Source organism: Pleurodeles waltl, chromosome 9, assembly GCF_031143425.1.
Source record: "Pleurodeles waltl isolate 20211129_DDA chromosome 9, aPleWal1.hap1.20221129, whole genome shotgun sequence".
Lineage (NCBI taxonomy): Eukaryota > Metazoa > Chordata > Amphibia > Caudata > Salamandridae > Pleurodeles > Pleurodeles waltl.
In genome coordinates this window covers 396,497,637-396,523,039 of record NC_090448.1, presented here as the reverse complement: position 1 = coordinate 396,523,039, position 25,403 = coordinate 396,497,637, and the positions used below count along the sequence as shown (strand labels likewise).

General features: G+C 46.0%; 1 protein-coding gene across 1 annotated transcript in view; it reads right to left on the bottom strand.

Annotated features, from left to right (window-relative positions):
* DNAJC4 (DnaJ heat shock protein family (Hsp40) member C4) overlaps nt 1-25,403 on the bottom strand; it is a 425,931-nt gene that overhangs the window by 56,966 nt on the left and 343,562 nt on the right. The gene's annotated exons all lie outside the window — the stretch shown is intronic.

Here is a 25,403-nt window from a genome sequence, read left to right as displayed (position 1 = left end):
CACCTAGGGAAGTCGTACAGGTAATATTGGCTAGCACGTGGGGTCAAAGACCACGCATAGCATGCGCTGGTTGAAGCTAACTCCCGAACCAGCACCATTTCTCAATATTTAAGACGATAGTGTAGAGCAGATGTGGAAAGCATGCAATGCATTGTGGCGATCATTGCTTCAGATCAAACAAATTCACTGTTAATACAAGTAAAAAAAATAATGAACAAAAAATTCCATTGTAGTGTCCAATAAAGACTGCCCTGGTGTTTATTCTCCTTGGCCTAGTATTTCTCTACCAACCCAACTTGAATTATATTCCACAGACAGGACCATTTTCTCTTACAAGAAAGAGGGATACTCATATCCTCAATGACTCCAGAGTTTGACCCCGTTTATCTCTCTCATTCGCGCTCTCTTTTTTTCCTCTCCCCCTATTTTTCACTTTGCTTCTCCCTTTGCATTTTAAGCATCAGCATTCCAACTGTACAGAATGACGCCCAGATTTAAAAGGGCATTTAGTGCCACACTAATGCTTGAAAATGCTGCACAAATGCAGACAACATAACGTGCATGTGTAGGCTGGACCTGCATGTTGGGCTTGACAACACCATGTTCAAATAGAGAATAACTAGTGCCCCCACCCCCGCCCAGAGAAAAATGGAAAGGCCTTCAGCACACACATTCATACATATAAAAGACCACAAAGATCCTGCTTGATCAAACTATTTGAGTTTTGCACTACCTTACACAAACTATTTAAAAACTTAACTTAATGCCTTTCAAGCTGAGAAAACATAACCTTGCGATCCTGGCACCTTAAACGTTAATGCTTCCTTACACATGTGCATCACAATGTGCACTGATATATTATGTCATCAAATTTGAATGTCATTTTTTTTATTAACCTGAAGTGCTCATCAGTATGAACATGTATGCTAGATGTTATGAGTCTCATGGGTCTAGAAGGCATTTCATTTGAGGTAGTACATCTGTACATTTTCTGCATCTCGTAGTACAGCACAGTCGCACTGTCGCACCTTCAGTGCTGGAAAGCAGAAGTGTGTTTTTAGTAAAATAACGAATTCAGCAGTAAGTTTTGTACCTTTATCCTCTAATCCAGGCCTTCTCACATTCTCTCCGTGAGAAGATCCTGCTTGCTGCTCATTGGGTATTTTTATTGATGTAACAGTTTCTGTCACGTTTGTCTTCCATAGGTTTGTACTGAAAGCAAAGTGCATAAGAACCGCTTATAACTGCATACATTTTGGCATTACATGCTCCATTTGGATTTTTTGAGCGAGAGCGCTGGTCATTGAAATGACAATTGTCGCCTTATTAAGTGCTGTGTCTTTTGCTGGTTGTGCATTAAACAATGTTAGACTTTTAGGTTATCCGATGAGTCACTTTTTATTTTTAACAATCAAGTGATGAAATCCCCTCTGAAAAGAAAGGCAGGAGTTTCTCCAGGGGCACCACGGTAGAACAAGGACAAGCACTAGACCTAGTGGCCTGGCAAACCAGCATGAGCACACTGAACCTAAATTCTAGGTAAAATCTAATTGTGCTTAACGTACATTTGCTTGCTTTCCATGGTCTATATTGTTTTATGGTTGTCAGTGTATTGCTAAAAAGAGTGCATACAACTAGTGTCTGGATAGATGACAGTGAAAAGAAGTTCTTTTGATAGGTAGGATTGGGAGGAGTCCAGTGAACATACAAATGTGTATAAGTTTGATTTAGAGGAAATTGGCTTTAGAAATAGTGCAGTGATGGGGAAGATAGGCAGGAGTTCCAAGACCTGAAGCACGGACCCCTGAAGGATAAATGTGTGCGATAGAGTCCCTCTGATCCAGCCACCCTGGCACCTTCACGCCCCCCATCAGGTGTTGACAGAAGAAAAAAAATGTCATACGCAAGAGGATCTTTGGGTGTGAGCGTACAATACCTTACTTTCCCCTTCCAAAGATGAGTTAGAAGAAATGTAACTGTGAGAACCCTACATGGTTTCTTTCCTACCTCGGTCCACAAGCAGAGCTGAGGGCACAAGGCTGACAGACCCCTTTCCTGGTTAGCAATGTGTGCTTGTAACTGTAAGGAACACTGATGGGGTGAGCGGAAAATCTAAATACAGAATGTCCTCACCCAAACAGACTCCTGCCCATACCATGTGCATCAATATGGTAAAGGCACATGCAGGTGTTTTCAATAGTGGGAAGGACTCACTGACAAGGATTGGAAGTCCTTTCCTGAACATGGTACCTTTGACATAGAAAGATTAGCAAACTTACATATGAAATTGAAGCGTACCAAAAATAAAACAGATGCAAAACAATGGCCAATCTTCCTACAATGGCATGATGAGGCACACACGCTTAAGCATGAATCAGAAGTCTGAGTTATGAAAAATACCCAGAAGAAACTAGAGTACTATATTAGTCACCAAAGGGAAATTTAGGTCTTGTACTCCAACTGCTCCACCACCTTCATATTTATTCCCCCAGGTCACTGAACCTCTGGAAAAAGGCAAAAGAGAGCGGATGCCAAAGAGAGAAGGACTTGCTGGATATGTGTCGCACTGCATCGTATCTTCCACAGTTGAGATGGCAGAGCACATTCAGGCCCACTTTCAAGGGTCCAGAATAAGGACCACTTGGGTGGGGCAATATTCACAGCAGGCAGAGTCCATGTGCTGAGTTTAAGGTGGATTGAGCCTTTTCTATCCCTGAAGCTCTGATTATAAGGCCAGCTATCTAGCCCTTGAAGTCACTCTTGTGGTCCTGGGTTAAAGATGAAGGTCTAGCCCTTTATACTCAGGACAGCATGAAGCAGTCCTCATTGCAGCACAGCAGTCCTTCAGAGCCTTCCACAGATCTAGAGGTGTACGGAAGATTTGGGTCTGAGGGTCCCAAATTTATACTTGGTTCCAGCTTTGAAGTAGGAAAAGGTTCTGGGGGTTTCCACCCCAGAAGTATTTGGAAAGTCCCGCCTTCCTGCCCTGACCCCAGCTTGTCTTGGGGCACAAAAGACTAGTGTGAAACCCTTTGTGAGTGTGCTGAGGCAGAATTTCTGTTATGTGCAAATGTGGTAGGTGGTAGCTCCTCCCCTCTATCATATCAGAGATTCAGAGATGGCGGACCCTGCCAACACCTATTCTCTATTTGTCTCATTGACTGGGAGCAATACACAAAAAACATTCTCCAGCTGACCTCGGATACAGGCTGCAGGCACCAAATGATTGGGTAAAGAAAATGGCAACTTTCTAAGAGTGGCTTTTTCAGACTTGAGACTTAAAATCCAACTTCACCATTAAAGAGGGTTTTAAAATACAATTCTTTAGACTCCAAACTCGACAGTCCTATCTGCTTCCAACTGAAAGTTATTACTTATTAAATGTTATAAGATAACCCAATTCTATCCTATGGGAGTGTTAAGCCTTGCAGTAGTGAAAAACAAGTTAAAGATTTTTCCACTACCTCTGCATGTAAACCTTAAAAGTACATGTCCAACTTTTTAGATACACTGCACCCTGCCATATGGGCTATTTAGGGCCTACCATAAGGGTGACTTACATGTATTAAAAAGGAGGGGTTAGGTCTGTCGAAAGGTTTGTTTTGCCATTTCTAATTGGTAGTTTAAAACTGCACACACAGGCTGCAATGACAGGCCTTAGACATGTTTAAAAAGGCTACTGCAGTAGGAAGCACACTTACTGCTGTAGCCCCATTTGTAGCATTTAAGTTACAGGCCCAAGTACATGTGGTACCACTTTAATAGGGACTTACAAGTAAATTTCATGTGCCAATTGAGTGTAAGCCAATTCCACCATCTTTAAAAGACAGCACAATCATTTTAGCACCGGTAAAGCACACAGAGTCATAAAAGCCAACAAAAACGGGATCAGAAAACAGGAGGGTGAAGGCAAAAAGTCTGTGGATGACCCTGTAGAAAGGGCCAAGCCCAGTACTGTGGATTGGACAAGGGAGCATGTAACATCAGCTCTAGGATGTAAGAACACCCGAGAATGTACCTCAAAAACAATGGAGTAACAAACAGGTACTGCCGCTCCGCTTGCAAAGTACACAAAGGTCTCCCCACAATATGTCTTTCCCAAACCTTTTCTAACTCACATTATTCAAAAATGCTAAACTATTGACCTTTTTTTATATAGTTTATTAATCCCTTGCCCATTTCATAGACAAATTCAGAATTTCAAAACCTTCAAAATGCCACAAGATAATTTAAAGAATGTTTTGATCTCAGGAACTGTGTCTCGGACATCACAGCCTCTCATCTTCCCATCTAGGTTAAAAAGACGTGACTCAAGGAAAAAAAGGGGGCTCAACCCTCCTGCTGAAGGTCAGTGGTGATGTATACCAGGAGAGGATCATCAACACAGTGAAGAAAAAAAGATGTACTGTAAGATGAACAGAAAAAACGTATTTTCTCAGATTTTACCTCAGATACTGCAAGAAGAAGAGTTCTAAGGCTGTAGGTGTTTCAAAATGTACTCTCAGGGGACTACACTGAAGCGAGGACTCAGGAGGAGTACAATATTTACTTAGAACTGGACAGGGATAACGTTGTAGCCATAGATGAAAGTTACGGAATAACAGGTTACAAATCCAACACATGCTTTTCAGAGTCAGTGGATAGAGGGGCTGCTTTTCACCTGAATTTGTATATTTTTTATTTTTTTCATGCTAAAATGTAATAAAACGTTAGACACATATGGCGGCAGCAATGCAATTTTCCATCATAGAACAGGTGCAACTAACATCAGTTTAGAATTCTTACTCTTCTAAGCCCTTGAGAGGAGAGACCACTGATGATAATGATGATGCAAAAGTGAACCCTTGTCCTATGCTTAGAGTTGGGTTGGAGGTCAGTGCTTTCCAAAAGAATAAGTGCTGAGGCCCAAAGTTTTGCTCAGACAGATACGACTGACACTATCAAACGCCAGGGTGTCTAATACCAAGGCTGCATAGTCTTGATTCCATCTCATGCCTCTTGCACCCACCATAAGACACTATTTATCTCACTCTAGCAGGTTCTTTTGCATCCTTCATATCTCTCTTTGTTACTCTTCCGTCTTTCTTTCCCTCCTTCTTTCCCCCTTTCTTGTTTTTTCTCTCTCTTGGTATGAGTCAAATTCTGATGAGAAAAATAAGTTCTGGTCCCCAGAAATGAGTCCTGGTGGGCCCCACCTGCAACTATCGGCTCAAATTAAGTACTGGTTGGAGTGAGATGAGCGTGAGATAGAGGCAAAAGGGGGGCACAGTGGGTGGTGGTAGAGGTAAGGGGGCAATCCAGCGGCAGCGGACATGGGAGCAAAAAGAGAAGTATGATGAAGTAAATAGAGCAGGATGAAGGGGAGCTTGACCTTGATATTTTCACTTGCATTTTCTACAAAGCCATGGGCGCGAAAAGTGCAGTCTGAAGAACACTCATAAAATAGGCAATAACTTTTATGGTCCGGTTTGAAGGGTGCACCTTTTCTGTATACCCCGTACTAATAGTTTTACTGAATCAGCTATTGAGTGTATTATTACTGAGAACGGACCAGAGATTTCACTGATAAAGAAGCCTGAACAACTATCCACATTGTGAGGCAGATGGGAAAGAGATACACTGGTCAACCAGCTACAGGTGACCTGCTGGGGCAGACACCGGAACCCGCCAAGATTCTAGAAAGTGGTAATGTTGAAAGAGAGAGTGGTCATGCATTAGTCCACAGATTGCACTATACATAACTACCTACTAATGAATTCCTTTCTGGAGCAGGGGAGCATTGAAAGTTGAGGTCAGTGTAAACAATAGCAATAAAAAGTGAAACTTGTGTTTCACTGAAGTGTAACTAATGTATTCTTCATAAGTCAAGCTCTCGTTGTCGCCCTCTCTCCCTGATGCAGGTGTAATGTCCAGCTGAAATTAAAGCTGTGCATGACGTATGTGTGAGATGTCTGTTCTAGTGTGATCTCTGTGTTATAAATACTGCATGTGTGTCTTCAGTTCGTGTGCTGTAACTGTAATAAGCCATGTTATTTGCCTTTCTGCTACACATGTGGTATGCTTTGTGTTGTACTGCATGCTTAAGTAGGTGGGTGCTGCATGTATGGTTAGGTAGGTCAATGTTTGTTGTCAGAAACTGCTATTAATATTCCTCCAGTAGATGGTTATTGAGGCAGCCCGCTCACTGTGCTGTATAGTCTGTGCATTATGTGTATTCTGCCTCGTGAGGCTGACGAGCTGGGCAAGAAGCTTACAGCTCTTAATTAAAAAAAGAATAAATAAGCTCTAGGCCTAACGATTTTCTTAGCAAGTCGCTCACAACTCTACCTACCGCTAACGTTGTCCCTATCGTACTGTTCCTTTCCCTGATACATCAAGTGTGACAGCCTCATTGTGTACATCTGTTTACTGATTTCCAACTAAGATTGTGGTGCACTATAGAAGCACCGGGACAATGCATATCTTGCCATTTTCTGAAAATAGGCAGCACCCCACTTTACCAGAGTTGCACTGATCCAGAACTGTTCCTTGTTTGCTGTGAGTACCTTCTCCAGTGCAGCTTTACATTTGGATTCTGGTACTTGCAGTCCATAAATCAAAATACAAGAACACGAATCTGGTGGAAAAAAACGTAACTCCACAGTTTACTTTTCTGCCATAAATGTACTCGGGGGCTCCTTCTTGTTTTCACTGGATATTTAAATCTCAGTGTAAATAAATATGGTATTGCAAATGCCAGGACAATTGGCCACTATTATGACAACAGGGCACTATTAAATCACTGCTTAATTATCCCTAACTATGCAGATAGGAGAGTAGTGTTCCGGTGCAGCCTCTCTGCTTGGAGGTACGATGATTCTATGAGGAGAACTTGGTTGACCGTGGGTGACACTGGTACCATTGCTTATTTTCACAGTAGCAGTGCCATTGATTCCCACTCACAACGGTGGATAAAACAATACAACTGTCTGTCCACTGCAGTGAGTAAAAACAAGAATACCAGCACCTCAATTTATTTCTGGTGCGCTCAAATTACAAACGGCTGATCCTAAAATGGCTACTATTTAACATAGATGCTTTCTCTTCATGTCTTCTGTTGTTTAGCTGCATCTAAATCACGACGCATGGATGAGTCTGGAAAATGTATTATCACACTCACGTGCTTTTCCTCGGGTGGAAATTAAAAAGCACATTCCCATCTCTTCATCGCATAGACATGGCTACTTACACAAACACACTACAAATAGCACTTAAAAAACAAAGGTTATAGGGAAATTATAGTTAAGTTCTGAATTTACTCGCACAAAACTATACAAATAAAGTAGTTATAGAGTTATTTCTAACGCGTCCCCCCCTCTCACAATACTATTATAATCCTTGGGGAGGTGGTGGTCCCCAGGGGAGTATCATGCCCTTGTAATGGGGGGACATGAGCCCCCCTCTAGTTTTTTTTATATGGCCACATGCCCCCAGGACCTGGCCTACCAGGGGGCTACAATTAAAAGAAGCACAGGAACCAGCACTTGTTTTGTTTTTAATTCATTGTAATAGTCGTGAATTGTGCCGTGAATTTAAAAAAACATTTTTTTGCCCTGGCAGGGTCCCAGGCAGACCCTTGGACCAAGGCAAGGGGGTTAAGGTAACTTACCCTGCCCCCTTTTCTATTTTATGTTTTTTTTTTTTGAGTCCTAGAATGGCAGCCAGCACTTCCTGGTTGAAGTGTTGACAGCCAATCAAATCTCAGCACCAGATCAGGACTATTCGTGAAGTATTCACACTTCTAGATATACAAATTTGGATTTCCTTTAATATCTCTTAAACTACTGAACACATTTTACACCAAATAACAAAAAGGGTGATCTGCAGACCAAAAGCTGCCTTTCTGCCAAATTTAGTGTAATTCCGTCCAGCGGTTTGGGCTGTAGCCGTGTCTAAAGAGTCTATGGGAATTAACACAGGAAACACTTTTTTTGACCCCCACTTTTTATTGGCTCCCGCTTTACAGATCGTCCCGAAACTTTCATTGCACAATAAGACCAAACTTGACACTTTTTTGGGAACATTTAATCAAGATTCATCAAGGATATAGACAAGTCAAAAAATGTTTTTTTTCTATGGAAATTAGGTCCTAACTTCAACTAATTGCCGGCGACCACCAGTAGGTTTTTAATAATGTGTTATAAACACATACATACATACAAGAACACATACACATGTGCTCTGGAGTCTTGTTAGGGGTACCCAGCACTGTACAATACACTCACACCCTGTGCGTCGGAATCTGAAAAATCTACTAATGTTGGTCAAGTCATAATCTGCACTTCCTGCAACTGACATCATCCTAACTGCCCTCTGTCATCAAGTCCACATAACCCTTGTAGGTCTGCACACCCTTATGCAATACAAACCTATTTAATAGTCATACACAAACATTAATTTTCTCTCTTCCACCAGTATAGCGCCATGATAAGATGTTTAATTCCTCTCGGTTTTTCAGTATCCTGTTGCTGTAAATAGTTTCTGAATTTCAAAGTCTCATCCACATTGTAAGCATAGCTTCAAAGTTCCTCCAAGGAAACCTATAAAATGCAGAGAAAGAGGCTGAAGGGACTCCTTTTCACATTGGCATCTGTACAGAAACAAAGGGTGGCATTTTGCAGTTCTCTGGGTGGGTCATGCTTGCTTCTTAGATTTTAGTCTTGCAGTAAATTTGACTCTTAAACTGAGACATTCCTGCCCCTAGTGTGCTTGTTAACGAAACAATGAGAGAGAAGAAACTACCAACAAAATAGTGTGTAACAAAAAAATAGGTTTCTAACCTTCTCACCCAAAACCCACTGTTCACCTGCATAAAACATTGTCATGTCCCATTTTAACAGGTTTTTAGGCTGCAGACGTGTATAGGGGAGGGTAGACATCTCTTGATGCCCATCTCTCACGAAGAGGTGGCGCATGCTCTCTGAATGTGGAAGAAAATCCAGTCCACTAAGAACATTTTGGAAAGATGAAAATACAACCATACAGAGAAAAGTACAGTGCTTAGGCCAGAAAGCGGTACAGTTTTGTTTCTTCGGTCTTGTCAGACTATGATCGGAGTAAAAAGTGGGTCACACGCAGCAGTGTGTCTTGGGTACTGGTAGTCTCAAACGGCATTAGCCACAGCTGCCTCCCAGTGCTTGGCTCTCTTGCTTATGGGTATGGCAGCTACGGCCAGGGAGAAGTCTCCACTTGTGTGCCGAAACTCATACAGTTTAACTTTCTTCCCTATTCCAAAAAAAACATCAGTTTCATTCAAGTTTCAGATATGCAAGGGGGAGAGTGGGTGAGGGGGGGGGCGGCCGCCCAAGATGGCTGATAAAACGTGTCCTTGAGAAGCTCCTGCACCATGCTAGCAGTTTAATGTTGCTTCCTGACTGGGGATTCCTTCCCCCTCCGGTACCATGAAGGGCTGTATTGCAGTGCTGGGGACCTGGCTGGAGTGCGACCGGCAGTTACACAAGGCCCGCCTGGATTGGGAGAGCAGTGAGGCCTGTGCAGTTGTCTCCAAGTCCAGGCAGCGCCTGGGGATTGCTCGGCTGGAGCCGCAGCCAGCGTAGTGCAGTGCGGCCCACCCACCAGTGCTAGCAGCAGCGCTGGGGATGTGATTGCGGCCCCCGGAGCGTGTTGGGACCCACGCTGGAGCTGCAGAAAGGGGCATGAGGACTGTGACCTGGATTTGGCTGCTGCTGCGATTCTGTCAGGTTGATATCCCCCATTTCCCTGAGGGCATTTGGTCTGTGCTGGGGGTCACCAGGGCTAGTGGCCGCAGTGTGGAGAACCTCAACTGATGCAGAGCTGCGGTGGCTGGAGAAACCCTTCCACAGGAGTGCAGGGAAGTGAGGACAGCTCTGTGGGCCTGGAGGACATATCTGCAAGGAGGCAGGGCTAAGACATCACTTATGACTGTGGCTGCATCAGTGGTGTCTTGTGAGCTTGATTGTCTCATTGACTTTTGTGCTGCTCGGGTGCTGGACAACCCTGGTGCATCAGCTTCTCTGGAGGGGGTCCCTAAGGGCATTGCGGTCCACCTGGAGCTGACATAGGGGGATTGTGGCCCCCTGGGGGATGTAGTTTTGTCCCACTGTGCGGTGCAAACCTTTGGTGGTGACTGCTGATGGTCCCTCTCAGGGACGGATGCACGTGGCAGATATTTGAAGATAGATGGTGGACTGCTGCTGCTGCCCTGTCTTCCCCTCCCCACTTTGGAGTCATCGCTCATTGATGGTATCGCGCCCCTTGGGGAGGGGTAGGCCCCTGCCAGGGCAATACCTAGGAGCACTATGCCAAGCCTCAGGCAAGCTTTCACAGACAGCTGAGCCTGGGGGGCTTTCAGGATGATCCTAGCCTGGACTTGCCAGTGGGGTAGTCTTCCACAGCGGAACTGTTGACGACATTTCAAAGCTCTAGAGTTGCGCTGGAGGGGACAATAAAAACAGTGTTGACTGAGGTCAGTCTACTCCGTGCAGAGCTACAAAAAGTCTCTGAGAAAGTACATAAGGTAGAGGAGACCTCTTGGAGTCTCAAACTGGAAGTGGCTACTCCGAAAAAGCAAATGGTTGGTGTCCTCTCCAGGACGTAAATACTGAAGGCCCAGGCAAAAGATGCAGAGGGGAGGTCACGTCGCAATAATGTTAGACGTCTGAGCTTTCCTGAACATGCTGAAGGGAAATCACCAGAACAATTAATTGAAAAATGGGTGTTGGATGTCCTGCAGCCAACAGAGCTTTCCGCATATTTTGTTGTGGAACGGGTGCTGACTACTCCACCACCACCTGGGACGCCTCCTCAGGCGATCATAGCTCGTGTTCTTAACTATAAACACAGAGACAGTATCCTTCGGGCCACCCCTTAAACAGATACTGCCCATTATGACAACCACAAAATTTCCATTTACCCTGTTTACACACACTGACTTCAGGGGGGACAGAAAATCATTCATGGCAGTAGAGGAAAAACTGAAAGCTATGGGGCTGAAATATATGCTTCTGCATTCGGCCAGACTGCAAGTGATCTTGGATGGAAAATCACACTCTTCGACTGCCCAGAAGACGTCTGGAGATGGCTGGAGATGTGGGATAAGGTGCAGAGGGACAAGACTCGGTCTTGGAGCTGTCAGCTGAGTGAGGAGCGGGGTCCTTGTCATGGCTGAAGGGCCAGAGAAAAAGACAGACAGTCGGAACTCTGTTCTAGTAGGGGACCAACAATCTCCAGAATAGTGATCCAAGCAGATGGCACCATGGCGCGGGATCCTGCTTTGATGGAGTCGGAGATAGAGGGTCCTCATTAGAGATAGAGGAATCAGAGCCGAGTGGCACCGGAACAGAGAGGGACTGTTCAGTGCCTGCCTAAACCTTTGTTTGCCTTCTAGTCTGCATAGGGCACTTGTGCTCTGGCTGGAAATGTGATCAAGACTGTCTGCAGGGGAAACAGGTCTGGTAGCCATGTGTACCCACTGCATTATGAATCTTCCACTTTTTTTTTGGGGGGGGGACATGGTGTCATGTCATATTTAATGTTTGGATGGTTGAGGAGCAGATAAGATGGTGAAGTCGTATATGCTTTTTGACCTTGTATCTGTGCACCGGGAGGGGGAGATCTTCCCTCTTTATTATTGGTAGGTCTCCTTCCTTATGTTTTGGGTTTATGCTGTAGGTCTTGAAGGCTTTATATTGATGGGAAAACATTAGTGTTGTTAGTTTGTTTGGCGGGAGTGGAGGAGGGTGGAAGCGTTCAGCTTTTTTGGGGCTGGCCACTCCTTTATGTGGGGTTCATTGGAAATGGGTTGCTGCTCATTGTCCTTTTTTCACCATGACATGGGGAGGGAGACTGATATCTTTGAGCTATCTGTGCATCGAGGAAGGGGGTGCACGGAATAGTTCACATGACCACTCATGATAGGCTCCAGTAATGTGATCTCCTGGAATGTTTGGGGGTTGAAGGACTATGCAAAAAGATACTGGGTCCACTCCTTCCTGAAGCGCACTAAGGTCCACATACCATGTTTGCAAGAAACACATCTTGTGGCCAGTGAAATACAAAAATGGGGAGGAACTGGAGGGGGCAGCTCTATTCAGCCACATATTCTTCATATACTAGTGCGTGGATTATATGGGTTGCCTCGGGAGTGCCCTTCCATCGCACTTACATCGAAGTGGATGTAGAGGGCCTATACATATTAGTACAATGTACATTAGACAGGAAAGCTATCACTATTCTGAATACCTATGCACCTAACATGCATGATAGACATTTCTTTACAGGGATGCAAGACCTGCTCCACAATAGCATTGGCTCCCCTATGTTTTGGCAGGGGATTTTAATTGTGTTGCAGATGGTGACATAGATCGTTACACCCCGTGCGGGGACAAAACAGCTAATGACTAGGTCACTCACTGAGGTCATACTGAAGCTGGGTTTCCTGGACAGTTGGAGAGAACTTCACTTGCAGAAGCACAAATATATCTGTCATTCTTTGACACACAATTCTTAGTCACTTGGGTGGAATATTGGTGACAGGGCTCCAACGCGTGGGTTGAGGGGTGTGGGGGTCGAGGAAGGTGCTCGTGAGGGTATGTGTAGGGGAGGTATTTGGCCAGTGCTAGCATCGCGCACAGTACTTTACAAGTGAACCCCTGAGCCTGTCTGGCTCCTCATGCCTGTCACCCTGCCCCATATCACACTCACATGCCACCCCCTTTTGTGGCCCTCAGGGCTTGTGGTCGGCGTACACTCCACCTGCTCCTGGGATCCATTGCTCTGCCTGAGTGCCTTGCTTGGGTCCTGTTCCTTTCTTCTTTCTGCTTATGGCGTTCACGGGTCTTGCGTCTTCTCTCTGCCTACACCCGACCTCGATGGGTCCTGCTTCTTCTCTCTGCCGACTTCCACGGGTCCTGCGTCTTCTCTCCCACACACTTGCTCCGTCCACACTGCTCCAAAGTCGACCCATTGTACCCGGCTTGTTCCACCTTTTGGCTGGGATTTACCCGGAAGTAGTTCTTCCTTCAGGTACGCCAATCCTTTGACATCCCCCGGGGCACAGGTTGGTGTCGCTTGTTACGGCAGTCCTGTGACAGGACTCCCCTTCCCAGCATGGCCGCTGTGGCCATGAGGATACGGGTGAACGAGACAGGTAGTCCGCTGTTGGTCTTTGCCAGGAATATGGAGCGTCTGAAAGGAAAAGGGTTGTAAAGCCAGAAACCAACAGAGAATTCTGGGGTTTGTGTCTTTATTACACTAAAGCCACGTTAAGAGTGCATGATCTGTGAGTAATGTAAAGGTTCTTCCCAGCAAGTAATGTTGGAGGACTTCAACTGACCATTTTATTTACAAGCATTCCTTCTCTATTATTGGATAATGCAGTTCTCTAGGTAACATATAATACTGCATGACGAAGCTCCTGACTATCAGGTTGAGACAGGACTGCATCTAGCCCTTGATTGGATGCATCTCTTTGTAAGACAAATGGTCTAGAAAGTCAGTACGTTTTAGGATAGGATTGTCACAGAGGATGGATTTAAGACTGTTGAAGCCGTCTTGTTGTTGAGGGGATAGTTCTATTATTTGCTGGTTTTTTGTTTCTATAGTAGGTTGTTGAGAGGGGCGGCTTTATCAGCAAAGTTTGAGATGAACCGCCAGTAATATCTGATCAGGCCGAAAATGGATGGGATCTGACATTTTGTAGTTGGGTAGGGGAGTTCCTCTATGGCTTGTAATTTGTCTAATTGAGGTCTTATAGTGCCTTGGGTTATGTTATATCCCAGATATTGTATCCCCTCACGTACTATTCAACATTTACTGTGGTTTGCAGTCAGGCCCGTCTCTCAGACTGTGGCTAAAACCAACTCCAGGTGTTGTAGATGTCAGTTCCATGATGGACTAAAAATAACAATATCATCAAGATAGGCTGCGGCATGAGATTTATGGGGTCGAAGGAGAGTATCCATCACCCTCTGGAATGTTGCTGGGGCTCCATGTAACCCTAAGGGCATTACCTTGAACTGATAAAGACTGGAGGGAGTAGAAAAAACAATTTTTCCCAGTTGTTCAGTGACATGGGTATTTACCAATACCCTTTGGTCAGGACCAAGGTGGTGAGATATTGGGCCGCCCCTAATTGTTCCTCCACCCGAGGCATGGGATAAGTGTTGAACTTGGATATGGAGTTTAACTGATGAAAGTCAATATAGAATCAAAGGGATCCATCTGGTTTTGGTACCAATCCGATAGGGGCACACCAGGCACTTGCGGAGGGTTCGATAATGTCCCCTTCTAACATTTTCATCCTCTATGGATTTCGGCGTGCTTCAGATATTCTATATGGTTTTACACTAATGATTGGCTCTACTACCTGGATTTTGTGCTGGGTGAGTATCGTGCGCCCAGGGTTTGGGGAAAAAACATCACAGTTGTGGTGTATCAACTCTAGGATTTGTTTTCTTTGTTCTTCTGTGAGGTTATTATTTATATCAGGCAGCACTTCTTCCCCCTCCGGGTTTTGGGGGAGGAAAATGTATGTCTAGGGAATGACTGTTAGTGATAAATGACACAAGAAAGTTTCCATCTGGACTGGCCTCAGTCTCTTTCCATTCCTTTAGTATATTTATGTGGTATATTTGTCCCTTTTTTCTGGGATGAGGTATAACTACTTTGTAAATGACAGGAGACACCTTTCCTATAACCATATAGGGTCCCTGCCATTTTGTGAAGACTTTAGTATTGGAGAAGGGGAGCAGTATGAGCACTTTACAACTGATGGGGAGTACTCATAGTATACTGGCCCAGTCATAATATCTTTTTTGTTTCTCTTGGGTCTTCTCCATCTGATTCCTGACCTCAGCCCATAAGGAATGAAGGTTTTCTTTAAGGGTCTGTGTGTAGTCAAGGAAGTTCCTACCCTCATCCTCCTCTTCTTCCCACTGTTCTGCTGCCATATCCAATATAGTTCTAGGCTGCTGTCCAAAGACTAGTTTGAAGGGACTGTTACTGGTGGACGAGGGTAAATGAGTATGGATGGCATATAGGACCTGGGTTAGTTTGTTATCCCAGTCCCTGCCTGCGTCGGAGATGGTTTTCTTCAAGAGGGACTTAATCGTTCGATTAAATCTCTCTATGAGTCCGTCTGTCTGGGGGTGGTATACATATGTTTTTATTTGTTTGATACATATATACACAACTAACTTGTCGCATATCTGGGTCAGGAGTTTTGACATGAATAGGTTACCTTGATCTGTCTGAATTACTTTAGGGAATCCAACTCTGGAGAAAAACTCTATCATGGCCGGAGCCACTGTTCGGTTAGTTATACTTTTCAGGGGGATAGCTTCTGGATATCTCGTGGCATAATCAACAAGTACCAATATATATCTGTAACCACAAGAGGAAGGTGGTAATGGACCTATCAGGAAAAGGGTATGTCAATGATGGGTAACAGGATTAAAGGGGCTTTGGGAAGTTGGGAAGAGTTGGTAAGTTGGCACCGAGGACAAGAAGCACAGAATTTTCATATATTAGAATAGACTCCCGGCCAATAGAAATGGTCAGTGATATAACGCTCCATCTTTTCCCTGCCATAATGTCCCCCACCTGGTTGCTGTGTGCTAAGTGTAGAACTTGTACTTGATAAGGACCTGGTACATCAACTGGATATCAACCGTATGATGGCTCTTTACATTTCTATAAAGTAAACCCCGCTTGACAGTAAAGTATATCCCTACCTTCTCTAGAACCTAGGGGACCTGCACCCATGAATTTTGGGGAGATGGATCTTCTCTCTGAGATCCCTGAAAACTTCCCAGAAGGTTCTCTCCAGGATCTACTGTGGAAGAGAGGGAAAGTACAAGGGTTGAATTGGTGAGGCGGTATTTCGTCTTGTTTTCACTTCTTTGCTTACGGCTTATTTTCTTCTTCTCCTTACCTCCCTCTATACCTTCCCTATAATAGGTGGCCTCCAACAACCATTTTGAGTATCCTCTGTTTTGACCGCTTTATCTAACAGGAGTGAGAAATCATTATAATCTGTTCTGAGAATGAGATCTTCTATCAAGTGGGGAATACCTCCTACCCTGAGGGCTTCTTTATAACACCTCCACTCAATCTCAACCGGAGTATATTGGGTATATTCTTGTTTCTCCATGCGCACAAGTGACAGCGGTGTGGCTGTTCTCCTTCCACTGATGAGGAGATACCATCTCAGCCTTAATAATCGAGTGTCGACATCCTGAGTCAATAGGGACCAAGGCCGGCCAATTCTCAACTTTCATTTCAAGACCATATTGAGGTTTAAACCCAACCATACAGCATACTCTCCCTCTGGCTATCCCTACTTTCATGGGTTTGGACATTCGGCCCTATGAGGACAGTCGGCTTTGTGTCCGCATTCTGCGCAATTGTAACACTGGGTTGTTGTGCTATGTCTATTTCCTGGGATTGAGGAAATCTGGGGACCTCTAGGGTAACTCTAGGAGACAGCTTTGCTGGTAAAAAAGGCTTCCCTCCAGGAGCTAGAGAGTTGATTCCACGAGGGGGGTATCCTCTGGTTTCAACAGTATGATGATAGGCACTAGCTAAATCAGTGGTTTTGGAAACCGTTACATTCGGATGTTGTCGCATCCACTGTCGGGTGGGAACAAGGAGGGCTTGAAAGAACTATTCCAGAAGTATTTTGTTCACCAGATCCTCTTTGGACGACCTGTCAGGTCTTGTATTCGATAAAACAGGGCCCTTGGGTTACAGTGAGTGCCCCATTTTTCTCTCCTGAATTTCATTCGATAGTGTTCCTCATCATAACCGAGCCTTTCAAAATGGTCCTTTGTACCTGTTCATAGGGGGTGTTACCCCAGGGTTAGTAGCTTAATAGGCCAGTTGCAGCTCACCAGTAAGTAAAGGAGCTATATATTGGTTCCACCGTTCCCTGGGCCAGATGGCGGATGTGGCTACTCTCTCAAAATCAATTAACAAGGCGTCAGGGTCTTCCCCTGCTAAATACTTTTCGAGTACCGAGCTCGGTACATTAGGGTGAACGTTTGAGCTAGCAATGGTCTCCGTAAGTTTTTGAAGAGCTGTCTCATGAACCAATTGGTTGCTAGCCGTAAGGGTTGCCTGGGCTTCAATGCATCCTGTAACTGTTCTCTGTCTCTTTGGGTCATTTTTCCTTGATCTTCGATTACTAACTGTAGGTGTCTCTGGCCCTCAGCCAATTGTTTTACCACCTCATCCATTGTTATGGTGGGTTCCATGATTGTGGGTGGTAGGTTCTTCAGGAGCAGAAATCCCACTTCTGACACAACTTTGTTGTGAGTAGCCTCCTGAAAGAGCTAGACGTCAGGTTTATTAGGGTTCTAGTGTTTATATTTATTGGCCCGATTAAGTATATTGGACCTCTGTCTCCTCAGTATATATTCTTTTAATTGTATTTGCTCCTTAAGGCCTCTAGTATTCTCCTTTGCGCGTTTCTTTTGGTAAGTGTGAAGACGCTTCCAACCTCTCGCTTCGCCTGTCCCTTCAACCTCGAAGAAATATGGAGAGGATCCAAGATCAGGTAAGTGCACAGGTTGGGGTAATGGGGGGCTGTGGGCGGTGGGTAAAGGAAGGTGCTCCTGAGGGGAGGTATTGAGCCAGTACTCGCACAGTGCTTTACAAGTGAACCCCGGAGCTTACCTGGCTCCTCGTGCCTGACAGCCTGCCACAAATCACACCCACACCCACACGCCACCCCTTTTTGTGACCCTGATTGTCTTAAAAAATTACCCTACCTTGTGACACTACGACCCTCCTGGGTCGTGGCCGACATACACTCTGTCTGCTCCTGGGATCTGTAGCTCTGCCTGAGTCCATTGCTCGGGTCCCGTGCCTGGCTTTTTCCTGCTTGTGGCGTCCACAGGTACTGCGTCTTCTCTCTGACTACTCCCGACCTCCACGGATCCTGTGTCTTCTCTCCACTGACTTCCAACCTCCACGGGACCCGCATCTTATCTCCCACACTCCTGCTCTGTCCACATTGCTCCAACATCGACCCAGCCACTGCCCCCGTCCTGCCTGGCTTGTTGCAACTTTAAGGCCGAGATTTACCCGGAGGTAGTCCTTCCTTCCGGTACGCCGATCCGCTGACATCGGAACGGGGTGATGTTGTTTGTCACGGCGACCCTGTGACAGGGAGGCTATAAATGTAAAGATGCGTGTTGTTTGCATTGGGCCTACAATTGGGACAAGCAAACACCTGGAGGCTGAGGTGGCCCAGCAAGAGAAACAGTTAGCGAACCATCAAAGGGGGAAGCGGACTCCCTTGAGACTCAATGGGGGGTTGTAGAGGCGATGCACAAACTACATGACCTCTAGAATACGTTGGACAAGTATTCAGTCACACAATACAGACAAAGCCTACAAAAGTCTGGGAAACTCTGGCCTGCATTTTGAGTTGCGAACAGGAGGTGCACCCTCTGATGCTCCTGCAAGCCCTGTGGGAGAGAACTGTTACCGGATGATGGGACATATGATGACTTTTCAGACTCACCTTCAGACAGTGTATAGAACCGGGGAGACTGTTAACGGGGGTGAGGTGGAGGCATTCCTCCAGAGGATGACAGTCCCAGGCTTGCCCCAAAGAACGTTTTGGAGTTGGACAGGGATGTCTCACTGTAGGAGCTAAGGGGGCCATACACAACTGTAATAAATCTAAGACGATGCAATGGCTTCCGGACGACGTTGTGCCAAACTTCTACTGCCCGTTTGTCAGAGTAGCTACTAGAAGTCTTTCAGAAAGCATTAGACAAGATGATTCTCCCCCTTACCATGCTTTGATAGCATCCTATGCTTATTGCCCAAACCAGAGGGTTGGGGGAGGCGGCAGACCCCTACTAATAACAACCTCTTACAATGATTAACTCAGATGTCAAGGTCTTCTGTAAACTGTTGGTGACTAGACTTTGGACAGTGACACAGGACCTAGTACATGCCCATCAATGCAGCTTCATCACGAGTCATAGCACAGGGATGAACATACAGCGACTGACTAAAGTCTTACATGAGGTTGCTGATGAGCAGCAGGAAATAGCACTGGTGGCTAATGATTTGGAGAAAGCCTTAGACACTGTGGAGTTGTCATACCTAATGGCAGTGCTGGGGGGCAATGGGGATTGGTCCCTCCTTTAGAGACTGGGTGCGGCTGCTAGACCCCTCCTCATACCGACCCCTTACAATGATTAACTCAGATGTCAAGGTTCTTTGTAAACTATTGGCAACTAGATTTCGGGTAGTGATATGGGACCTAGTGCATATTGATCAATGCGGCCTCATCCCGAATTGTAGCATGGCTATGAACAGACCGCAACTGACTCAAGTCTTAAACGAGGTTGCTGATGAGAAGCAGGAAATGGCACTGGTGGCTATTGATCTGGAGAAAGCCTTAGACACTTTGGATTTGTCATAACTAATGGCAGTGCTGGTGACAATGGGGATTGGTCCCTTCTTTAGAGACTGAGTGCAGACGCTACTCAAGGAGCCTGTAGCTGTAGCTGGGTTCAGGTGGGGGGGTGGGTTCGGTGTCGAATAGTTGAGTGGTGGTGAGGGGTACCCGTCAGGGTTGCCTTCTCTCTCCATTGCTCCTTGCCTTGGCACTGTAGCCCCTAGCTGTGTTGTTACGTCAGGAGCTGAGGGACTGTGGAATCTCGGTCAGCAACACTACGTGCATTGTCTCACTCTATGCAGACAATGCGCTTATATATGTCTGCTCCCCAAGAGAGTTGGTACTGGCTTTAATGAGACATATGGCAGCATTCGGGGAGGTCGCTCGGCTCTAGGTCAAAAGGTGCAAGACCCTGGGTAGGTTAGTGACTGTCCTGTGAGATCCCATTCCGGAGCTCAGATTTAGTTGGGAGACTAAGAGTTTTTGGTACCTGGGTTCATAGTGGCCCATGCGAAGGCATGACAAAATCGCTATAACATAAATCGGTTGCTGGGGGTCTTTGCGGGTCCATTCAGTTCTGGAACATGCTTCCACTACCTGTCATAGACAGGGTGGCTACAGCCAAAATGGTTTTTCTTCCTTGCTGTCTGTACACTGTCCAGAATTCCTTGTGTGCAGTTGCCACATGAATCTTTAGGAGACTAGATAGCCTATACACGTCCTTTGTAAGCGGTGGTTGATGTAGCAGAGCAGCTCTACCCGTGTTGAAGAGAGACATAATTGACAGGGGCTGGCCCTGCCAGACATGCAGCACTACTACTATGCGGCCCACTTGCAATATGCAGTACAGTGGCTCACTGACTCAGACAACTGGGAAAAGCGATTGCTACATGGCACAATTGGTGGTGAGAGGCTGCCACAACTCCTAATTGGTGAGGGGGCAGACTTCATGGTTCCTTATTTGGTATGGCAGATAGCAGATGTCTGTGAGGAGATCGCTACTAAAGTGGTCCAAAGGGCTTCCTTTGATCGGAAGCTGAGACTGTGGGACCTTGCCCCATCCTATACTATGGATACAGACATATCCATGGAGCGCAGGAGGAGTAGTGGCTGCTTGTTGGCCAGTGACCTTTATCCTGGGGAGGATTTCATCACGTTTTAGGGGCCCAAGACACATTTCAGGTGGGAGCTGGGCAGTTTTTACAATGCGCAAAGCTGGAAAATACTGCACAGGAGGTATGGTGTACATTTTGGCCTACACCGGGCCATCACTGGTCCTAAGTGGGATCCTAAGATGACAGGACCCCATAAATCTCCTGCATAAAGCCCTCAGGGACGGTATCACATGCCTGCCTCTGCGGGCCCAGCAAACATGGGAGTCGGAACTGAATGACCCCTTTTCTGATGCGGACTGGGATAGGGCAATTGCACTGGTTGGTAGGGTTCCTTGCAACAGCATGTTCAAGCTTATACATTTTGCATGATCTAACCTACTAGGGAAGCAGAATGCCCAAAATGTGGTGACGAAAAAGCCTCCTTTTTACATTTGACATGAGCTTCTGAGGAGGTATGGGGGTACCCGGGAGGAAAGAGTGCCAGGGATTGAGGCTGCTGCTGGTCTCCCACTTGCGCTCACACCAAGGGTGTATTTGTTGGGTGTGGTACTACAGCTTAGGGCCAGTAAAATGCTGCTGAAATTTAGGCACCGATCTCCCTTATTGGCCAAAAGGAGGGTGGCTATTGGCTGGATGGGTATTTGTGTGCCCCAGGTGAATATGTGGGTCAGGGATGCTCTGGAGTGTGCAGTAGCTGAGGAGCAGCACATCTCGCTATCCAGATTGGATGAAAATGTGCAGGACAATATTGGGATGGGGGGTGGTGCTGGAATGTTTTCAGATCTATGGGGAAAGAAGCACTGGGTCTGATACAAACATTAGCTCTGGTGAGGGAGAAGTGGGGCCACCTTATTGAGCATTACTCAAAGGGGATTAGGACTCCTGGTGATGTAATCATGGAAATGGCTTATGTGTGACTTCTGTCCTGCTATACATTTCTGTAATATTTGTTTCTGTCTCAATGATATTCAGTGTACCAGATGGTGCTGGGGATATGTAATGGGTTTGTTATCCCACGAGAGGGAGATATTGGAATAATGCGACAGGCGCAAGATTTGAGGGGGATAACCGATTTATTTAATTTCTATTTACTGCGGAGTGTTTTAATCTCTTGTTCTTTTCACAAGATTTGTCCGGTTACATTCACTCAAGGCCCTTTTCTTTTCCTTGCAGGGCTCTTGCGGTGATCCCGATGTGGTTTGGTCCAACCTTGAGAGAGGTCCGGTCTTCCCCTTGGTCCAGCCGCCCAGGTTTCCCAGAAACGAAAAAGAAGAACAAAAGCATATAAGTGGGGCGTACGGGGAAAAAAGTCTCTATAGGGTTAGTAGGGTAGTGCGGGGATAGGTGGAAGGGGTGGCGGTTGTGACGGGATAATCTTTAATTGTTTGTGCTCTTAGCTCTTTTGGTGTGTTCCCAGGACTTTCCCTTTCTCATGATAGTTCTTGGAGCGGCGCTCCTATCTGTGGGTTAGGGAGTTCGAGGTTAGGTTTCCCTTCTATTAGAGGGTCTACCCTGCCCTGCAGGACCTCCCCGGTTTCCTCCCTTTATTCCCCCACCCGCCTCTTATTCCTGACAGCCACTCTGTCAGAGCGCCCCAGTTACGGTACACACGTACCTGAGGAGGCCACGCCCCTCCGGGGACACGGCCGGCTGTTTGGCGGTCTCCCGGCTTCTCTTCCAGAGGGGCGGGAGGCGCCCTGTGGTTCCCCTCCTTTCCGTGAGGCTCCGTTCGGCCGGGTTCCGTTTCTCCTTTTTCTCCGTCCTCGGTTTGTCTCCGCGGCGCGTCTCTCTCCGTCTCTTTTCTTGCGCTCTCTTTCTGTCCGTCTTCTCTGTTTTTAAACGTCCCGACGCCTCCTGCGTCAGACGTCATACCCCCTAGGCTCTCTCTGGTGCCCCGGGGGTATGTTGCTACGGATGCGGCCAGCACTGTGGACCTGTTGTCGGCGGCCGCTCCGTCATACATCCCCTCCCTTGAATGGGGCTGTTCGAGCCCCAAAGGCTCCGGGTACCGAGACAAATAGTCAGCCTGTCCCATAAGATCTCCAGGGAGATGGCAAACCTGGAAGGAGAAAGGTTGAAGCTCCATAAACCATCTCAGAATGCGAACGTTGGTATCTTTATACCTCGAGAGCCAGGTAAGTGGAGCGTGATCCGTGTATAATAGGAAGGGTCTCCCTAGGAGGTAATATTGAAGGCTTTCAATGGCCCACTTAATGGCGAGACACTCACGTTCTATTATTGGATATTTCTGTTCCCGGGGAAAAAGCTTGCGGCTAATAAAGACTACTGGATGGCTCACATTGGTTTTATCCTTCTGAAAAAGCACAGCCCCCAGACCTACGTCCGAGGCATCTGTTTGAAGGTGAAATGGAAGATCAAACTCAGGGCATTTTAAAACCGGTTGTGTAGTGAGACACTTTTGTAAGGTATGATAACTATGTAACTGTACCGGGTTTAGACTTGAAATAATTTTGGGCTGACCTTTCCTTAGGAGATCCGTCAGAGGGGCTGCCAAGGTGGAATAATGCGGTATAAATCTCCGATAGTACCCCACCAGGCCCAAGAATGAACGGATTTCTTTTTTTGTGGTGGGGGTACTAATGCGTAGGATAGCCTCTACTTTATTCATTTGGGGTCTAATGCTTCCTTTTCCGATATGATATCCCACGTAGGGGATTTCATTAAACGCTAGTCGGCTTTTTGAGGGATTGGCTGTCAGTCCAGCCATTCGTAGTGCTGTAAGGATTTTGTCTAAATGCGTTAAATGGTCTTCCCAGGTCTCGCTATAAATAACGATGTCATCCAGATAGGCGGCCGCGTATCTGGTATGAGGTCGTAGGATGGTATCGATGAGTCGTTGAAAAGTGGCGGGGGCCCCATGTAGTCCAAAAGGGAGAACATTAAAATGATATAGGCCGGAGGAGGTGGAGAACGCCGTTTTTTCTTTATCTTCTTTGGCTAAAGGTATCTGCCAGTAACCTTTTGTTAAGTCTAGGGTAGACATGTATTTAGCTTTACCTAGTCTTTCTAGGAGTTCATCTACCCTTGGAAGGGGATAAGTATCAAATTGGGATACAGCATTGACTTGTCGAAAGTCAATACAAAAGCGTATAGACCCGTCCGGTTTTGGTACTAACACCACAGGGGAACACCAGGGACTTTGGGAAGGCTCTATAATACCCAGGTCTAGCATTTTTTTGATTTCATTTTCAACTATGACTCTCCTAGCTTCGGGAATAAGGTAGGGCCGTAGCTTGACTATCTTACCAGGTTGCGTTATAATCCGATGTTGCACTAGTTCGGTTTTACCCGGTATCAGAGAAAATACATGGTTATGAATGTTGAGGAGTTGGGTTAATTGTCTGTTCTGTTGAACCGAAATTTCTATATTCCGATGGGGTACATCGTCTCGTGAGGGAAGTTCGGTGGGACACCATCCTATTTCCAGTTCCTTGACCGTATTAACTAAACAGCCCGTGGTCTGGTCTACCTGCGGTTCTTCCCACCTTTTCAGCAGGTTAACATGAAAGATCTGAGATCGTTTGGGATTAACTGAGAGTTGTATGTTATATGTAACAGGAGTTACCACTCCTATCACCCTATACGGCCCCTGCCATTTGGCCAAAAGTTTGTTATCTGAACTGGGTAGAAGCACTAATACCCTGTCTCCCTCCACAAAAGTCCGCATTTGCGCATTCCTGTCGTAATAACGCTTTTGCTTCTCCTGAGCTTTTTCCATATGTCCCCTTACATCTTCCCATACCGTTTGTAATCGGGATTTTAAATCGCTGGTGTATTCCAGAAGAGACTTTTCCCCATCCTCCTCTTCCTCCCATAACTCTGCTGCCATGTCTAGTAATGTCCTAGGCTGCCGTCCAAACAGCAGTTCAAATGGACTATGACCTGTCGAAGCTTGTTCATGGGTCCTGATAGCATATAATACCAAGGGTAGTTTCCTGTCCCAGTCCTTACCTGACTCGGAAATTGACTTCCTTAGGAGTGTCTTTAGGGTGCGGTTGTACCTCTCCACTAACCCGTCTATTTGGGGATGGTAGACCGCTGTCCTCAACTGTCTGATCCCTAGCAATTGACAAATCTGAGCCATCAAATTGGACATAAACTGGGTACCTTGGTCCGTTAATATTTCCCGTGGAAAACCGATTCGGGAAAAGAACCCTATCATGGCTTTGGCAACACTTTTGGTGTTAATACAGGTGAGGGGTATGGCCTCAGGGTATCTAGTGGCGTAATCGAACAACACTAAAATATAACGGTAACATCTGGAAGAGGGTAGCAGGAGACCTACTATGTCCATTCCTATCCTAGAGAAAGGTATGTCAATAATGGGAAGGGGATGTAATGGGGCTCTTTTCTTAGGTCCAGGGTCGATCAACTGACATTTAGGGCATTGCTGACAGAATTTCCTGATTTGAGAAAAGACCCCAGGCCAGTAGAACTTCCTTAACAGGTACTCTTCTGTCTTCTCCCTCCCATAATGACCACCCCCCGGTTGGTTGTGAGCTAGATGCAGCACCTGTTGTCTATAGGGTTCAGGAACCAGTAGTTGTCTCTTTTCTTCTCTGCCGCTATTGGTGATTCGGTATAACAAGTTTTTAATTATCGTAAAGGAGGGGCCCTTATCATCTAGGGTTCGGGGTCTGGCATTTTTCCAGGCATTGATCAAGCTTGGATCTTCTCTTTGACTACTACGGAAAGGGGGAAGACCCGTGAGGGTGTGTACCCGTGTAAGTACCCTAGCGTGGCTCGCGTTTCCTCTTACATAGGACTTCCTTGCTTCTCGTTTTTCTCTTTTAGTAGGTTTATAGCGGCCAACAGGGGCTTGTATGGGT